This window comes from Hordeum vulgare, chromosome 6H (genome assembly GCF_904849725.1).
Source record: "Hordeum vulgare subsp. vulgare chromosome 6H, MorexV3_pseudomolecules_assembly, whole genome shotgun sequence".
In the NCBI taxonomy this organism is placed as follows: Eukaryota; Viridiplantae; Streptophyta; class Magnoliopsida; order Poales; family Poaceae; genus Hordeum; species Hordeum vulgare.
This window is the reverse complement of record NC_058523.1, coordinates 87,177,459-87,183,458: the sequence shown is the minus strand read 5'-3', so window position 1 is coordinate 87,183,458 and position 6,000 is coordinate 87,177,459.

Sequence of the window (6,000 nt, the reverse complement as noted above, 5' to 3'; positions counted from 1 at the left end):
CCATCCAATTCTCGTACCCGAATAGTTATTAACACCCTCATCATTATTAAGTTGTGTCGAGAGTTCAGGGGAATTTCAATGCCTTCGGCTCAAGTCGTCCATGACCGTGGACACGGCTAATCGATTAGGTTGGGCACTCTGCAGAGTTTTGCACACGTTCCCCACAAGATTTGATCACCTCCGTGTTTGTCCTCGCATTTCAGGGTGTTTGAAGACCGGATGATCAAAACATGGTCTTTCAATGGGTCCCTCTGAATCCCAGTCGGTGCCCATCCAATCCTACCGTTCTTCTACATCTGCTAGCACCGCCTGTCCAGAGTCGCCGCGTTGTCCGACCAAGCCAGAGCCCATAATGACTTGTGGCTGTGCAGGTAAGCCTTGAGTCTTGAAGTCTCCGTCCGTCTCTTCGAGCCTGGGTGAAGCTTTCCGCAGGATGTCATGGCCTCTCCAGCATCCCGGGTCATCCACTGGGAGCCGATCAACCATCCTTCACCCAGTGTTGCATTGCGTCCGAGGTCTTGAAAATCTTGTCTTAACCGGTCGTGATTATTTAATCAACCTCGCATCACTCGTGTTATGCACTCAACCGAAAAACCCGGCTACTCAAGCATAGCAATAAGAAATTTGTCGTCCCGGGGCCAATTATCGGGGTTGTTGTGTGCCTACCACATGATACTACAAACTATACTAAAATTTCCAAGTACCTAAGCAGCATGCAATTGGGCAAAGAAAGGTGAAACTACCATGCATCGAAAACATAGGAAATAGAATGATCAAAATGACTTGCCTTGATGATAGTTGTCTTGATCGAGCGCTTCTAAGTAACAAGCTTCGCACTTCGGGTGATCTACCGATACAAAAAAATACACACCATAAGCACTACAATCAAGCAACAAGTAAAAATAACATCACGAGTAAGAATTTGCTAAGGCCTAATTGAAAGAATTCAATATGCGTCACTAAGGAAGAAACTTGTTTCAGTTAAAAACCCCAGTAAAATACTTAAATTTGTTTTTGAAACTTCTACCACAGTAAGATATAATCACTAGGAAGCAGTAGCAAAAAGAATCAACTAAAAATCATTTTTTAAACTCCTGGAATAGGCAAAACAAGGTTTAAACTAAATCTGATCTAATTCATATTTGAAAATTTCAAACATATACAAATTATATGTTTTTAAAAACTACAGAACATTTGGGATCTACTGGAACAAGAATCAACATCATTGGACTTCGGGATCAAAAACTATGGCCAAAACAAAACTGAAACTCTGTTGTTTTTGTAACTAGACAGTAAAAAGAAACTAATTGCTAACAGACAGGGGGGGTACACGTGGTGCTCTGTGAATGGCTGCGGGGGTGTGTGTTGCTAGCGTTAGGAGCAAACGGCCGAAATCTAACAGAACCCGCTAGCTAAAAGTTAAGTGAAATAAAACCCGAGCGGTTTTCTTAGCTAAACCGAACAGGTAACTACTTCTAATCTAACGCGTTCGTGTTAGATCCAACGGTGCTGGAGGGAGATGGGGTGCTCACCGGCGGTGATGCCTCCGGCGAGGTCTTGACGGCGGCCGAAGATGGTGGAGGTGGCTCCGGTGCGTCCCGACGGCGGCCGAAGGCTTGGGAAGGCGGCGGTGGATATCCCGCGTCGAGTGGCGGCGTCGGCGAGGCGAGGGGTGGCCGGAGGCGGTGGCTGGGCGTGGCGATGGGGAACGGGGTGCGGGCAGCCGGGGCGGCTTTTATAGGAGGGGTGGGGCTCGGGGAAGGAAGAGGGCAGGGGATCCGGGGAGATCCCGGCGGTGAGGACTCGGGCTCGGGGTGGTGCTCTGTTTTGGAAGGGAGAGGAGGGAGATGACCGAGGGTGGGGAGAGGTCGGCCAGGGGGGCCCGCTGGCAGTGAGAGGGAGGAGGCGCTGGGGGGTGCGGGCGGCCGATCCGAAAGGGAATCGGATCCCGGGCTCTGGGGGATTTGGCCCACGGCTAAGATGCGCCCAGGCGGCGGTTTCCTTAAAAAAAATTCTTTCCAAATTCTAGTCTTTTTCCGAAACAGAAAATAAAAAAGGAATAAAAAGAAAACAAATAAAATATTTAATATGGGGTATTATATACCCAAAAAATCAGAAAAATATCCTCTACTCGATTAACATTTTTCCAAAGCAAAAATAAAAACTTTTAAAAAACGTTTTTTTCAGAAAATCCCCTAAATGCTTTATTTCTTTTTGCAAATATTCTCACGATAAAACTTTGGATTTCTTGGCGCCAAATAATTCAGAAATGCCCCGCACTTTGGAGGGTCATTTTCCTCCGCTCTCTCTCTCTCTCTTGCGTGCAAGAGATTATTTTCCCGGCATTTCTCATGTGAGGAAAAATAGAAATGCAAAAGCAAAAGTCGAAAGAATTCAAATGCAAACTTTATTTCAATCAATATGCATAGATGCTTAGCTACAATGTAAAACATTCCCAATTAGGAAAATTGGGATGTTACAAACCTACCCACCTTAAGATGAATCTCGCCCTCGAGATTCGGGTTGGCTAGAAAATAGGTGCCGGTGGTCTCGACGAAGATCCTCTTCTCGTTCCCAGGTGGCTTCTTCCTCGGTGTGATGGCTCCACAACACCTTGCAAAACTTGATGATCTTGCTGCGGGTAACTCTGTTGGCAGTCTCGAGAATCCTGACGGGTTTCTCCTCATACGTCAGATCACTGTCAAGCTGTATGGCCTCTAGGGGCACTATATCTCTCAATGGAGCATCGGCCATCTCAGCGTGGCATTTCTTCAACTGGGAAACATGGAAGACATCATGAACTCCGGACAATCCTTCCAGTAGTTCCAGTTTATATGCAACTTCACCTCTATGCTCAAGAATTTTGTAGGGGCCAATGAATGGGGGTGCTAACTTTACTTTCACACCAAATCTCTTGATTCCTCGAAGTGGAGACACCCGAAGATATGCTCGGTCTCCCACTTCATACGTTACTTCCTCGCGTTTGCTGTCAGCATAACTTTTCTGCCTGGACTGAGCTATCTTGAGTCGGTCACGAATTAGCTTGACCTTCTCTTCAGAATCTCGGATAAGGTCGGGACCAAAAAGTTGTCGGTCTCCAACTCCATCCCACATCAACGGTGTTCTGCACCTCCTTCTGTATAGAGCTTCGAAAGGGGCCATCTTCAGACCGGTCTGGTAGCTGTTGTTGTATGAGAACTCGGCATAAGGTAAATTGTCATCCCAACTAGACCCATAGTCTAGTGCGCAAGCTCTCAACATGTCCTCTAGAATCTGATTGACTCTCTCGGTCTGTCCATCTGTCTGTGGGTGAAAAGTTGTACTGAACTCCAATCTCGTTCCCAAGGTTTCATGCAGTTGGTGCCAAAATTTGATGTGAACTGAGTCCCTCTATCTGACACAATACTCTTCGGTACTCCGTGCAGACATACGATCCTAGTCATATATATCTTGGCCAGCTTGGCACTCATGTAAGTAGTCTTCACAGGAATGAAGTGAGCTACCTTGGTCAAACGATCCACCACAACCCAAATAGAATCATAGCCAGAACGGGTCCTGGGTAATCCTGTGATGAAGTCCATACTAAGCTTTTCCCATTTCCACTCGGGTATCGGCAGAGATTGGAGCAAACCTGCTGGCTTCTGATGCTCGGCTTTTACTCGCTGACAAACATCGCATATTGCTACGAACTCGGCAATGTCTTTCTTCATTCCTGTCCACCAGAAACTTTCTTTCAGATCCAGATACATCTTGGTGTTGCCGGGGTGTATCGAGTACGGGGAATCATGGGCCTCCTGAAGTATCAACTTCCTGAGTTCGGGATCGTTGGGCACATAAATGCGATCCTCAAACCATAAAGTTCCGTGTTCATCCTCACGAAAACCTTTAGCCTTCCCGTCTTTCATTTTCTGCTTCATCTCAGCTATCTCCTTGTCTGATTTCTGTGCCTCGCGGATCTTTTCCGTCAAAGTGGACTGAATTTCTAGTGTGGCAACAAATCCGCTTGGAACTATTTCCAATTTGAGCTCTCAGAGGTCATCGGTTAACTCCTGGGGTAATCCTCCTGCTATGAGTGTGTTCACATAACTCTTGTGGTTCAACGCATCGGCTACAACATTTGCCTTGCCTGGGTGATAATGCAATCTCATGTCATAGTCCTTGATCAACTCTAGCCATCGCCTCTGTATGAGGTTCAACTCCTTCTGCGTGAAGATATATTTCAGGCTCTTGTGATCCTGTAAACATCACAACTATTTCCGATCAGGAAATGTCTCCAGGTCTTGAGAGCGTGCACTACTGCTGCCAATTCCAAGTCATGCGTGGCATAATTCAACTCATGAGGTCTGAGCTATCTGGATGCATAGGCTACAACTTTACCTTCTTGCATGAGCACTCCTTCGAGTCCTTGACGAGAAGCGTCACAGTAAACCTGGAAATCCTTCTGAATGTTCGGCAATATCAGCACTGGGGCTGTAACCAGACGCTTCTTCAACTCTTGAAAACTGGTTTCACATTCCTCAGTCCAAACATACTTGGATTCCTTCTTCAACAACTCTGTCATGGGCTTGGCGATCTTTGAGAAATTCTCAATGAACCTTCGGTAATATCCGGCAAGTCCGAGGAAACTGCGGATCTCCTTGACTGAAGTGGGTGCTACCCATTCGGTGACTGCTGCGACCTTGGCAGGGTCCACTGCTATTCCTTCTCCTGAGATGACATGTCCGAGGAATTCGACTTCCTTCAACCAAAACTCACATTTGCTAAACTTTGCATATAGCTTATGCTCTCGTAGTTTCTCCAGAACTAGACGCAGATGTTCCTTGTGTTCCTCTTCGTTCTTGGAGAATATCAATATGTCATCGATGAACACCACGACAAACTTGTCCAAGTATTTCATAAATACCTTGTTCATCAGATTCATAAAATATGCCGGAGCATTAGTCAGTCCAAATGACATGATCTTGTACTCATACAAGTCGTACCGAGTGGTGAAGGCTGTCTTGGGTATATCCTGTTCACGAATCTTCAACTGATGTTACCCGGATCGAAGATCGATCTTTGAGAATATGAGAGCTCCAACTAACTGATCAAACAGATCATTGATCATCGGCAAAGGGTACTTGTTCTTGATGGTCACCTCGTTCAATGCACGATAATCGACAACCATCCTCAAGGACTTATCCTTCTTTTCAACCAAGAGCACCGGGGCTCCCCAAGGTGAAGAACTTGGGCGAATATACCCTTTGTCCAACAACTCCTTAATTTGCTTCTTGATTTCTACCAAGTCATTTGCGGGCATCCGATAGGGTCTCTTGGATATCGGGGCTGTTCCGGGTAATAGCTCAATCAGGAACTCAATCTCTCTATCCGGTGGCACGCCCGGCAATTCCTCCGGAAATACATCTGGGTACTCCTGTACAACCGGTACTTCCTCCTGGACTACTCCCGTGAGAGAGTTTACTCGCTTACTCCGTGTTGGGCACTGAGACACGTACTTAATCCGCTTCTGCTCGGGGTGGTGAGCAAAATAGACTTAAGGGCACAATCAATATTCCCTTCATACTTGGCCAACCAATCCATGCCTAGGATTACATCCAATCCCTGGGACTCTAATACGATGAGGTCTGTGGGAAAATTATGGTTCCCGATGTTGAGACTCAAAGCAAGGCATCCTATCCCGGCTGTCATCATGCCCCCTAGGGAACTGACCTTAATAGGCTGGCTGATGGTTCTAGTTGGCAAACTATACTTTTCCACAACTACCCTTGATATGAATGAATGTGTTGCACCAGAATCAAAAAGTACCAATATTGGACGTGAATTTAGCAAAAACTTAATAACCATAGTATCGGGGTGATCATATACCTCTTCAACATCAAGGTGATTCACCTTGAGCTCGAGGAAAAGGATTGGGCTTCTTTGCTGCAGAGTTGCCGTTGTCGTTTCCATTTCCCTGCTTGTTCTGGGGACATTCAGTGGCATAGTGTCCCGTCTTCTGAC